We start from the raw sequence: 14,048 nt of genomic DNA, 5'->3' as shown, positions 1-14,048 counted from the left end.
GGTCGCAGACATTGAACCCGGTCCTTATGATTTTCCCACTTTATCCCATCCCGGATTTTTTCATATCTGTATAATTTCATCAAAAGACGCCTGTTACTGTCTGTTCTGGCTTAACTTTACCTCACCACATGAGGGGAGCTGCCCCACAATAAGGTGCCAATCTTCGTACTGCCCCATGCTATGAGAAATGTTAGATACTGGAATTGCTTCAACCCACCCTGCTTGACTCCACCCACACTTCATCATTTTAGTAGGGTTTACTTAAATGTATTTTTTAAAAATTCAACCATTTTCACTTTACTTTGTGCTTTGAAAAAGGCCATCTAAGGCTTAACCATATTCAGATAACTGACTGTTCCTCTTATTTAATGTAGTCAGGAGGACATCTTTTCCACTGTTGCATATTTTAAGGTTGTAAATTTAAGTTTGCAAGACTCACACTGTACCTCCCAGCCCCATGCTCTGGCCTCTCACTGAATCCCAATCCAAGATCCCTTGTTCCTTCTCTGATCCTGATCTTCACATTCCCTCCCTCCATCCATAGGGCCTAATTGACTGGTTCCTCCAAAGAGATATCCCAACTTCTGTTTTCAAACTTTAGCTTCTGGTTTATCTCTTTTTATTCATTAATGCCAGCATTTTTGCCCATCTGTAATTGCCTTTTTGTGTTGTAGCAGTTTTTTACAGCCCCAGTTTCATTTTGATTTTGGTTTCTGCACCCACCACAAAGGAAACACCCTCTAATCCAGAGTAAAGGCAGTTTTCAGTCTCTGAACACAGCCAGTGTTTCTCTCTTGTAACACTAGGCCTCTTCCTCTGCTTTGAAAGGAGCACATTCATTGTGACACTGCCTCAGGCAAACGTTGCTTTCTTAAAGTGCTGACTAGTGCTAACCAGAGCTGCAAGTTAGAGTTCAGATTTACAGCTACAGAATTATATGCACAACATCACGAGACATCTGTCAGTAATGTTTTCGAAGTCAGTCTATTCAGAGGCCATTGTCAAGTTTACATCATGTCGTCTAATGATCCAGGGGTTCAGCAATCCTCCTGAGTAACAGTGTGAACATGACACATGTTTTCAATGGCAATAACTGACTGTAATTGGAAGTCCAAAACAGTTTTATTAGAGGAACTCCACTGGTATAAGTTTTATGGAATAGGCAAAGATTCCAAGACCAATGAACTGCTTTTAGTATGCACTCTCTGGAAATAATCTAGTTTCAGTGATTGCACTTTTGCCTCTGACCACAGGATGAATTGAGGTCCTAGTCCAGAGAGCTGAACACATTGTTCCAATAAGAGATTGCTGCAATGTTGGAGGTGCTATTTGCCATTTCACATGGATATAAAGGATCAAATGCACTATTTTGAAGAAGTACAGTGGAGTTTACCCTGATTGTCCTAACTAATATTTATCCTTCAATCAGTATTGTTAAAACAGATCATCTGGTCATTATCAACTTGTGTCAAAAATGGTTGCTGTGTTTCCTGCATCACAAGTCACTACACTTCAAACAAAATACTGTAAACTGCATTAGGATAGCTTCAGGCTTTAATGGGCATATATCAATACAGACTCTGTGTACTAAAAAGGTTTTCCAATTCTTCTGAAGGAACCCTGTTGCAGAAAGTTGTGGAGTGGGAACATTCATTCGTTTGATAAAGTCCCCCATGCAAGACTTCTTGAGAAAGTGAGAGGGCATGGGATCCAAGAGGCTGTTGCCTTGTGGATCCAGAACTGTTTTGCCCGCAGAAGGCAGAGAGTCGTTGTGGATGGGTCTTTTTCTGCATGGAGGTCGGTCACCAGTGGAGTGCCCCAGAGATCTGTTCTGGGACCCTTGCTGTTTGTAATTTTCATAAATGACCTGGATGAGGAAGTGGAGGGATGGGTTGGTAAGTTTGCCGATGACACGAAGGTTGGTGGTGTTGTGAATAGTCTGGAGGGATGTCAGAAGCTGTAGCATGACATAGATAGGATGCAAGACTGGGTGGAGAAGTGGCAGATGGACTTACATAGAACATTGAACCCTACAGCACAAACAGGCCCTTCAGCCCACAAGTTGCGCCGATCATATCCATACCTACCAGGCCATAGAACTATCTATAACTCCCAATCCCATTAAATCCCATGTACCCATCCAGAAGTCTTTTAAAAGACCCCAGCGAGTTCGCCTCTACCACCACCGATGGCAGCCGATTCCACTGACTCACCACCCTCTGAGTGAAAAATTTACCCCTAACATCTCCTCTGTACCTGCTCCCCAGCACCTTAAACCTGTGTCCTCTCGTAGCGACCATTTCAGCCCTGGGAAATAGCCTCCGAGAATCCAACTTATCTATACCTCTCAACATTTTATAAACCTCTATCAGGTCGCCTCTCAACCTTCGTCTCTCCAAGGAGAAGGGACCTAGCTCCCTCAACCTATCTTCAAGGCATGCAATCCAGATAAGTCCAGATTGGGCATGGGCACCCTGGTAGTGCTTGCCTTTGCCTGCTGGCACTGTCCAAGGGGCAAAGTATCCATGCCCAGGGAACACCTTGGCACTGCCCATTGGACAGTGCCAAGGGGGTGGGGCCTATTGTGGGTGAGGTATGGGGCGATCAGTGGAGTTGGGGGGGGTCCTGCTACCACTCTGCAGACAGGATCGGTCTGGGATGGAGGGAAGCCAGCAATTGGGGCAGGCTGGGGGGTTGGGGGGGGGGTGGCGCTTTGCTGAGATTGGGGGGGAGGGGAGGGGGGATCTGCCAGGGTGAAGAGGTGGGGTGATCGCCACTGCTGGGTATGGGGGACTGTAGATCGGGGCACTCAGGGATGGGGTGGAGGGGGTTCAGGGCTGGGGGGCAGACTGGAGAGGCAGCACTGCAGGCAGGCTGGCCAGCAAATGGGGAGTCTGACAAATCGGAGCCACTGTGCATGCACAGAGTTCCAGAACTGTCAGACTCTGGCGTGAAAACCACCCCCCCCCCCCCAGGGTTTTTAATGATATTCATGATTGGGACCTCTGCAAGTGTCCAGAGTGGGGACACTCAGGTGAGAAGCTGAACTGATAAAACAGTTGGGATCTAGAACAGTTTTCCTGCCAATTCAGTGCTTTTGGGAGAATCGCTGCCAACATTTCGAGTCTAGATGACGCTTCGTCAGCTCTGATATAGGGTCATCTAGACTCAAAATGTTGGCTCTATTCTCTTCCCACTGCTGCTGTTAGACCTGCTGAGATTTTCCAGCATTTTCTGTCTTTGTTTCAGATTCCAGTACTTTGCTTTTGTAAAAATTCTCAACCTTGTGTTGAAACCTTTTTATGGTATCTCCCCATCTTATCAATGTTGCCATCTCCAGCCCTACAAATCTTTTAGATCTTTATATTCCTCCTATTCTGGCCTTTTTTTTGTCGCTGATTTACACCACTCTGCCATTAACATCCATATCTTACCCAGCCTTGGGCCCAAGTTCTTAAATTGCCACCCTGAACATCTCCACCTATCCACCCCACTTACCTACTTTAAAATACTCTGTAGACCCTTTAGTTTTGACCATGCTTTTGATCATGTGTCAGTTTCAGATTTTGTAGGTTATAATCCTGAAAGTACCTTGAGGTATTCACATGCTAAACATTAAAAACATACTAGTTGTTGTTATCGGGCATCATATAGTTGGAAATTTGCACTGATGTTGCATGGAGAAATGTTATTGGTTGTAAGTTGTGAAGAAGTGAAACAATTGATATATATATAAGGTAATGGTACAATCTGAGTTATTAAAGAGCTTCAAGCATGAGTGGATAATGTAAATAGTGTGAGACATGAAGTAGAAACACACAAGTCATGGAATCACTGATCATGATGATGATAATCTTATTGACATAGTAAAGCAGGAAACCCAGCAGCCAATTTGCTGTCAACGTGTCCTGCAAACAAATTTAATGGTGGCCAAATAATCTGTATTTCTGGGATTGACTGAAGGATAAATATTGGTCAGGACACAGTTGAAATGCCTACTGAAGCAATGACTGAAATCAAAGAACGTTTGGTACAGTTCTGAATGCGATGCTCCATACACAGGAAGGTAGAAGAATCTATTTTTACCTTTTGGGTTGGAAAGAATGGGTTGGAGGAATCTTGAATTAATAATTGCATTGTATGCACCAGATTAAGATGAGGAGAATGCTGCTGATTACAAGAATTGACAAATTCAGTTGATGTTCAAAGACATAAGAATCATTACAGTGCATTGGCTGCAGAGTTGAAGATCCCTGTTGCTTCACATCGTTAGACATAGAACCCTCCTAAAGATTTGGCAGGAACCTTGTCATAAATTTAATGGGAAGTGGACAGACAGTATGGGAGCATTGTGCACTGGAGTTGCAATATCTTACTGCTGCATCAATTAGAGATTTGAGACACCTAATTGATTAATTAATTATAGACTTGAGGAAATGCGTTGTGTAAGCCCTGTATTACATTGGAAGTGGAATGAGAAAACATGTGATGTAATTGTTGTCGGGGAGAACTCTGCTGGAGGATTTCTGTGTGGAGTTGGAGAATCGTCAAAGATTAAAGTCTGAGGATCCATCCCTATTGTATCACATTTGAGGAAGGTGTTTGAGCTAAACTGTGCAGAAATTCTGAATTTTCCCGTGGAGTTGATACTATCGGTGCAAAGGGCAGTGAGCTGACAATTGCAGTGTGTATAGTCGGGTTGTGGGTGCTCTGGGTTGATTTCCTCAGTGTCCACCATGAGCTCAGATTGATGCAGTGTGGAGCTTTCCGCTATGGGTGTCAGTGAGTGAGTGCTGGCCGCTGAAGGTTGAGCTCCGTCTGCTCAGTGACTGCATTGTCCCCCAAGGGGGAGGGGGAAGGCGGGGCTCCGTTTCCCCCGGGGAGAGGCGGGGCTCTGTGACCCTTGGGGGGAGAGGCGGGGCTCTGTGTCCCCGGGAGGGGAGAGGCGGGGCTCTGTGTCCCCGGGGGAGGGGGGGAGGCGGGGCTCTGTGTCCCCGGGAGGGAGGAGGCGGGTCTCTGTTCCCCCCTGGCGGGGAAGAGGCGGGGCGCTGTGCCCTGGGGGAGGGGGGGGAGGCGGGGCTCTGTGTCCCCGGGAGGGGAGAGGCGGGGCTCTGTGTCCCCGGGAGGGGAGAGGCGGGGCTCTGTGCCCTGGGGGAGGGGGAGAGGCGGGCACTTTGCCCTGGGGGGGGGAGGCGGGGCGCTGTGTCCCCGGCGGGAGGCGGGGCTCTGTGTCCCCGGGAGGGGAGAGGCGGGGCTCTGTGTCCCCGGGAGGGGAGAGGCGGGGCACTTTGCCCTGGGGGAGGGGGAGAGGCGGGGCACTTTGCCCTGGGGGAGGGGGAGAAGCGGGGCTCTGTGCACCGGTGGAGGCCGGGCTGGGGGGTGTGCGGTCGGGAGTGGAGTGGACGGGGGCGGGGACGTGTAGGTGTGGGCGGGGCTATGTCAGAGCAGCGCCGTGGGCCTCTCGGATTGATATCAGCGGCGGGGGTCTCGCTGGAGGGAGGCTTGATCCAGTGGGCCGGCTGTGGCCTCCTCCTCCTCCTCCCTGTGTGTTTATAATGAGTAAGAAGTCTCGCAACACCAGGTTAAAATCCAACAGGTTTATTTGATAGTCAACGCCACAAGCTTTCAGTACGCTTTTCCTTCCTGAGGTGAGTGGCGAGTTCTGCTCAACTTTGTACTCACAGCAGAACTCTCCACTCACCTGACGAAGGAACAGCGTTCCGGAAGCTTGTGGCGTTTACTATCAAATAAACCTGTTGGACTTTAACCTGGTGTTGCGAGACTTTTTGCTGTGTTTACCCCAGTCCATGTTTATAATGGCCCAGAGTGTATCACCGCCTCCAGAATATGTTCCAGTGCTGTCTGGATGGCTCACCCTCCCCATCTATATTTTATACAGTTTAATCCAATTAGAGGGAGCTGGCAGTGGGCAAGTTCTCTGGGTTAGTTGGTATTGATTGGGCTGGCAGTGGGCAGCTACTTTCCAGAGTACATAAGGAAGTGTCTCTAGAAATACTGGGTACATTGGTGGTCATTTTCAGGATTCTATAGACTCTAGAACAATTCCTGCAAATTGGAGGGTAGTTAATGTCACTCATATTCAAAAAGGGAGGCAGAGGGAAATTATAGATCATTAAGTTTAACATTGGTAGTGGGGAAAATTCTCATCCATTATCGAGGATTTTATTGCAGATCATTTAGAAAGTAGTGGCAAGATAGGACAGTCAGCATGAATTTATGAGGACGAAATCATGCTTGACAAATCTGTTGGAATTCTTTGAAGATTTAAATAGTAAAGTTGACAAGGGAGAGCCAGTCGATGTGGTATATTTGGACTTTCAAAAAGCATTTGACAAAGTCCTGCACAAGCAATTACTGTGCAGGATTAAAGCACATGGGATTGGGGGAAGTGTTTGAGATGGATAGAAAAGTGGTTGGCAGAGAGGAAACAAAGAGTAGGAGGTAATGCGTACTTTTCACATTGGCAGGCAGTGCCACAGGGATCGGTGCTGGGACCCCAGCTATTCACAATATATAATAATGCTTTGGATGAGGGAACAAAATGTAACAGCTCAAAGTTTGCAGATTATACTAAATTGGGTGGGCGGGTGAACCGTGAAGAGGATGCAGAGATCCTTGAGAATGATGTGGACAGGTTATGTGAGTGGGTAAATCAGTGGCAGATGCAGTATAATTTGGATAAGTATAAGGTTATTCACTTTGGAAGCAAAAAGCGAGAAGGGAGATTACTACCTGAATGGCCTTAAATTGGGAGAGGGGAGTGTGCAGCGAGACATCGGTGCCCTTGTGCACCAGTCACTGAAAGTAAGCATGCAGAAGCAGCAGGCAGTAAAGAAGGCAAATTGCATTTTGGCCTTCATTGCGAGAGGTTTTGAATCAAGGAGCAGGATGTGTTGTTGCGATTATATGGGTCTTGGTGAGGCCGCACTTAGAGTATTGTGTGCAGTTTTGGACTCCCTTTCTGAGGAAGGATATTCTTACTCTTGAGGGAGTGCAGCAAAGGTTTACCAGGCTGATTCCAAGGATGGCGGGAGTGATGTATGAGGAGAGATTAACTAGGTTAGAATATTTTTCGCAGGAGTTCAGACAAATGAGGGGGAATCTCATAGAGACTTAAAATTCTAACAGGACTAGACAGAGTAGATGCAGGGAGGATATTCCCGATGGTGAGGCAGTCCAGAACCAAGGGTCACAGTCTGAGGATTCAGGGTAGACCATTTAGGATGGAGATGAGAAGCCATTTAATCACCCAAAGAATAGTGAGCCTGTGGAATTCATTGCCACAGGAAGTAGTTGATGCCAAAACATTGAATGTATTCAAGAGGTCACTGGATATAGCACTTGGGGTGAATGGAATCAACGATTATGGGGAAGAAGCAAGCTTAGGCTATTGAGTTGGATGATCAGCCATGATTGTAATGAATGGCGGAGCAGGCTCAAAAGGCCAAATGGACTTCACCCGCTTCTACTTTCTATGTTTCTATGTACTGAGCTGGCAGTGGACAGGCCTCCTCTAGGTTAGGTGGCATTGGATTGGCAGTGGACAGAGTCTCTCTGGGTTAGTTGTTATTGGGCTGGCAGTGGGTTATTGTTGGCTCATCACCACAGGGTATGGAATGCCAAGCACAAATTAGCTGAGTTAAACATGTTCCAGCACCACTATAAACCTCATGGCAGCTGTGGCTCAGTTGATAGCATTCTAATTCTAAAAATTCACAAGTTTTCAGTCTCGAGTTGAAGGTCTTCAGGGAAAGAAAATCTGTGCAGATGGACAGTGCAGGACAGGGAAAGAGTGCTGGCACAATGTAGAAGAACAAAGGGTTTTTCCCCAGTGTACGAGTCTATAGTTAATCTTAAATACAACAAAATAAACATTATCTGGCCATTATCATATTGCTATTCACGGTACTTTGAGTGCAGTTTGGCTATCACTCTTCTACACCACAATAGTGACTACACTTCTACAAAGTACTTCATTACTGTAAAGCACTTTGAGATGTCTTGTGGTTGTGAAATGAGACATATAATGCAAGTTTTTTTTTAAAGATGTCCCTAGTCTCATGAGGCTGTGATGTTGCCCACTTGGCACATTTTCTGTGTTTAAAAGATAGCTCCTCTTGACTGGCTGCAGTAATGTCTGCTCATAGTAAAGCCTGAGGCCTCTCCTTACTACAACAGCTTCCAAATTGTTTGTTTTTTCCTTTTGGTATTTTGCTGGGATATTATGTGCCCCCCTCATTATTTGATATTTGGTTATAATTGATGCTTGAAGTACCCTTGCATAATTGTGGTGAATGTCTTGTGTCACTCTTGTGGAAATGAAGCCACTTGTGAGCATGCCTCATCTGTTTCTGCACCTGCGTCAGATAGGACTGAGTGCCAGACTTTTGAGGCCATTGTTCATCAAATACACAAGATTAAACTCAGGTACATTAGGTGGATTGTGGTGTTGATTGATACTCATCTAACTGGTGAATAGCCAAGAATAGTGAAGTCCAAAGAAAATGTAGACATCACATCACTAAAATGTCATAATCAGATACAAAAAAGAGTGACAAAGGCTCATGAGATATAATATAATTTGAGGGGCAGAATATGAAAGGGGGAAAATCTTGCTGCCATTATGCAAAGCTTTGGTTAGAAGAAGCCTGGAGTACTGTGGCACTGTACCCCAACTTAGAAAGGATATCTTAGCCTTGGAAGGAGAATGTCATCTGGGTTCTTAGGGTCAGATAATGAGTAAGAAGTCTCACAACACCAGGTTAAAGTCCAGCAGGTTTATTTGGTAGCACAAACCACAAGCTTTCGGAGCACTGCCCCTTCATCAGGTGAGTGGGAGTTGTGTTCACAAACAGGGCACATAAAGACACAAACTCAATTTACAAGATAATGGTTGGAACGCGAATCTTTACAGGTAACCAAATCTTAAAGGTACAGACAATGTGAGTGGAGAGAGGGTTAAGCACAGGTTAAAGAGATATGTATTGTCTCCAGCCAGGACAGTTGGTGAGATTTTGCAAGCTCAGGCAAGTCATGGGGGTTACAGATAGTGTGACATGAACCCAAGATCCTGACTGAGGCCATTCCCAAGTGTGCAGAACCTGGCTATCAGTTTCTGCTCAGCAATTCTGCGTTGTCGTGTGTCGTGAAGGCTGCCTTGGAGAACGCTCACCCAAAGGCTTAATGCCTGTGACTGCTGAGGTGTTCCCCAATAGGAAGAGAACATTCCTGCCTGATGATTGTCAAGTGGGGTTCATTCATCCGATGTTGTAGTGTCTGCATGGTCTCCCCAATATACCATGCTTCGGGACATCCTTCCCTGCAGCATATCAGATAGACAATGTTAGCCAAGGTGGAAGAATATGTACCGCGTACCTGGTGGATGGTGTTCTTAGTGAGATGATGGCATTATTACATAATGAGGCCAGTATTATGGAAACTATGTTCGTATTTAGTGGAATATAGAAGATTAAGAGGTGACTTAATTGAAGATTTTCAGGAAAATAATTTATAGGGTAGAGGGAAACATTTTCCACTGTTTAGTGGTAAATGCCAATCTACATCAGTAGTGCCCTTGCCATGGTGGGGTGCCAGACTAGCATCTATGTGGACAGCAGCATGCATTGGTTCAAATTGATGAATTTGTAAAGCATTGGTATAGTAGAGGGAGAACACCATGATTGTTTGTCAGCCAGCACTGACAAGTGTTAGCCTATTGATAACCTGATACTAAACTCTGTTGACCTCTTATAGGTCCTACAGCGAGGCTCAATTGTCTGATTTGATTTATTATTGTCTCATATATTGATGTACAGCAAAACGTATTGTTTCTTGCATACTATACAGACAAAGCATACCGTTCATAGAGAAGGAAACAAGAGAGTGCAGAATATAGTGTTACACTCATAGCTAGGGTGTAAAGAAAGATCAACTTAATGTGAGCTGGTCCATTCAAAACTCTGATGGCAGAAGGGAAGAAGCCGTTCTTGAGTCGGGATCTCAGACTTGTATTTTTTTCCCGAAGGAAGAAGGTGGAAGAGGGGTCCGGAGTACGGGGGGTCCTTAATTATGCTGGCTCCTTTGCCAAGGCGGCATGAAGTGTAGAGTCAATGGATGGGCGGCTGGTTTGTGTATATTTGGCTATGTTCATAAGAACATAAGAAATAGGAGCAGGGGTAGGCCATCTAGCCCTTCGAGCCTGCCCCGCCATTCAATAAGATCATGGCTGATCTGTCGCTGCTCAGTTCCACTTTCCCGCCCTCTCCCCATAACCCTTAATCCCCTCTCTTATCAAAAACCCATCAACCCGCGTCTTAAAAATATTTAGCGAGGCAGCCTCCACCACTTCAACGGGCAGAGAATTCCAGAGATTCACCACCCTTTGAGTGAAGAAGTTCCTCCTCAACTCCGTTCTAAACCGCCCCCCCTTTATCTTGAGGCTGTGCCCCCTAGTCCTACTGTCTTTTTTGAGCGGGAAGAGTCTCTCCACCTCTATCCTATCCATCCCATTCATCATCTTATACGTCTCAATGAGATCTCCCCTCATTCTTCTAAACTCTAACAAGTACAAGCCCAGTTTATTCAGCCTCTCCTCATAGCTCAACCCCCTCAACTCCGGTATCAGCCTAGTAAACCTCCTCTGCACTCCCTCCAAGGCCAAAATATCCTTGCGTAAGTACGGCGCCCAAAACTGCACATAGTACTCCAGCTGCGGCCTCACCAATGCCCTATACAGCCGCAGCAAGACCTCCCTACTTTTATATTCAATCCCCCTCGCTATGAAGGCCAGCATCCCATTCGCCTTCCTGACCACCTGCAAGCTGGGTTTTTGCGACTCATGCACAAGGACCCCGAGGTCCCTCTGCACCGTCGCCTGCTGCAGTTTTTCGCCCCGTAAGTAATAGTCCTTCCTACCATTCTTCCTACCAAAGTGGACCACCTCACACTTGCCAACATTAAATTCCATTTGCCATTTCCTGGCCCATTCGCCCAGCCTATCTAGATCCTTCTGCAGACTCTCCACACCCTCCGCACAAGTTTCTAGCAATCCTGGGCAGGGCAGAATCCATACCAAGCTGTGATGCAACCAGAAAGAATGCTTTCTATTGTGCATCTGTAAAGATTGGGGAGAGGCGTTGCTGGGCTTTCTTAACTACAGTGTCGGCATGGGGGGACCAGGACAAGTTGTTGGTGATCGGGACACCGAAAACTTTGAAGCTTTCGACTATTTCTACTTCGTCCCCATTGACTTAGACAGGGGCATGTTCTCCACCACGCTTCCTGGTATTAATGACAATCCTTTGTTTTGTTGACGTTGAGCGAGAGATTATTGTCATTGCACCAGTTCACCAGATTCTCCATCTGATTCCTGTACTCTGTCTCATCATTGTTTGAGATCTGACCCACTACGATGGTGCAATCAGCAAACTTGAAAATTGAGTTGGAGGGGAATTTGGCCACACGGTCATAGGTGTATGAAGGGGGCTGAGAACACAACGTTGTGGGGCACCGGCATTGAGGATGATCATGGAGGAGGTATTGTTGCCTATCCTTACTGATTGTGGTCTGTGGGTTAGGAAGTTCAGGATCCTGTCACAGAGAGAGGGACCGAGGCCCAGGCCATGGAGTTGGAGATGAGTTTCGTGGGAATAAAGGTGTTGAAGGTTGAACTGCAGTCAGTAAATAGGAGTCTAACATACGTGTCTTTGTTATCCAGGTGTTCCAGGGGTCTGCTACAGTAGGCGAACTGTAGTGAATCCAGGCAATCTGGGAGGCTGATTCTTGCCATGACTAACCTTTTGAATCTTATTGCCCATTTAGTTTGTGGAGCAAAATTATTTTGACTGTTATGAAGAACTTTAGAAATAGGAAAAAGGTAGACTAGTTGCCTCTCAGGCCATTCAATAACATTGGGGCTGATTCTTTAAGTCAGCCACATCCTCCTGCTGTATCTCCATATCCCTGAGTATCCAGACTTGACCTTCAACAGACTTAATGACTGCATAAATAGCTCTCTGAGGTAGAGAATCTCAAAGGTGCACATCCCTTTTGTAGTGAAGACATTTTCTTACTGACTTCTTATTCTGAAACTGTGACTCCACCCCCACCAGCTCTAGACTTTTGAATGGACCAGCCCACATTAAGTTGATCTTTCTCTACACCCTAGCTATGAGTATAACACTATATTCTGCACTCTTGTTTCCTTCTCTATGAACGGTATGCTTTGTCTGTATGGTGTGCAAGAAACAATACTTTTCACTACACCAATACATGAGACAATAATAAATCAAATCAGACAATTGAGCCTTGCTGTAGGAGATCATCTTCTCAGCATCTATCCTGTAAAGGCCCTTAAGAAATGTATCTTTCAATGAGATCACTGCTCATTTAAACTTTTAAGTATAGGCATAGTCTTTCAATTTCTCCACATAGTCCGATCCACTCCCCACCACCTGTCCAATCCTATTCGAGAAGTCAATCTGGTAAATATCTGTTGCATTCTCTCCAAGTTAAGTATATCCTTAGGGTAAATAGGCTGCCCAGAACTGTAGACTGTACATCAGATATGGTCTCACTGATCTTGAGGTAAATCTTGTACTCAGGTATCAATGGGCAAGATGTATGTTATTCACTCCTGTCTAAATCCTTTAGCAGCTGCTTTGCATTCTCTTCATGGCTTAGTTTCACACTTACCTTTACATCATCCGCAAACTTGGATACAAACACTTGGTCCCCCCACCTAGGCCATTAATATTATTTTTAAGTAGCGGAATCCCAAACATCAATCCTTTCAACATCCCACTGGTTACAATCTGGTTAGCTGAAAATGAGCCTCTTATTTGTACATGCTGTTTTCTGTCCATTAATCAATTCACAGTCCATGCTAATGTGTTATCCCCAATCTCCTGAGCCCTAATTTTGTGTAATTAACTCTCATGTGGCTCTTCGGTTTATCTGTGACCTTTTTGAAAATCCCAAAACACTACACCCACTTGTTCCCTCTTTTCTATCTTACTTGTTAAATCTTCAAAACTCTCCACTGGATTCGGCAAACATTTTTCCCTTTCATCGATCTGTGTTGACTCTCCCAATCATATTTATGATTTCTAAGTTTCCCATTGGTGCATTCCTAATAATAGGCTGTTGCCTCTTCTCTACTAACATAAGGCTAACTGGCCTATAATTCTGCTGCTCCCAATGCGGTCTACTCTGCATCGGAGAGATCAAACGCAGATTGGGCGACCATTTTGAAGAACACCTTCAGTCCGTCCACAAGCAGGACCCAGACCCTCCTATTGCTTGCCATTTCAACACGCCACCCTGCTCTCCTGTCCACATGTCCGTCCTTGGCTTTTGCAATGTTCCAGTGAAGCCCAACCCAACGCAATCTTCTGATTGGGCACTTTACAGCCTTTTGGACTGAACGTTGAACTTCAGAACACCTCTCCTCCACCTTCACCCCATTTTCTTTTATTTTATTACTTCTTTTCATCTCATTCATCCATTTTTATCACTTTTTATTCTTATTTTTATTTTTCAACTTCTGAAACCTAGGTCTCACTCTTATCTCCAGCAACCTCCCCACCCCCATCCTCACCACTGGGCCAACTGCCACATTCTGTAGGCAGTCCCTTAACAATCTGTACCTTTCTTCTTCCACTTACACATTCTGATCTCTTACTGGACACTTTTAGTACCTTTCTCATCACAATTTCCATTCTCTTTGTCCAATTACAGCACCTCTCCCCTCCCCCATATCAGATATCCACACAAATCTTGTCTAGTTTTCTTTGCCTTCAGCTCTGATGAAGGGTTGTCCAAACTCAATGTTGGCTCTATTCTCTCTCCACAGATGCTGTCAGACCTGTTGAGATTTTCCAGGATTTTCTGTTTTTGTTTCAGAATCCAGCATCAGCAGTATTTTGTCTTTGGCCTATAGTTCTGTTTTCTCTCTTCTTTCTTTCGCAGAATTATAGAAACCTTACAGTGCAGAAAGAGGCCATTGGGCCCATCGAGTCTGCACCGAC

General features: G+C 45.5%; 1 protein-coding gene across 3 annotated transcripts in view; it reads left to right on the top strand.

The window, feature by feature from the left end:
* LOC145357054 (uncharacterized) overlaps positions 1-14,048 on the top strand; it is a 46,733-nt gene that overhangs the window by 15,523 nt on the left and 17,162 nt on the right. The window lies entirely within an intron of this gene.

Source organism: Carcharhinus amblyrhynchos, chromosome 22, assembly GCF_965287045.1.
Source record: "Carcharhinus amblyrhynchos chromosome 22, sCarAmb.v2.hapA, whole genome shotgun sequence".
In the NCBI taxonomy this organism is placed as follows: domain Eukaryota; kingdom Metazoa; phylum Chordata; class Chondrichthyes; order Carcharhiniformes; family Carcharhinidae; genus Carcharhinus; species Carcharhinus amblyrhynchos.
This window is presented reverse-complemented; position numbering and strand designations above follow the sequence as displayed.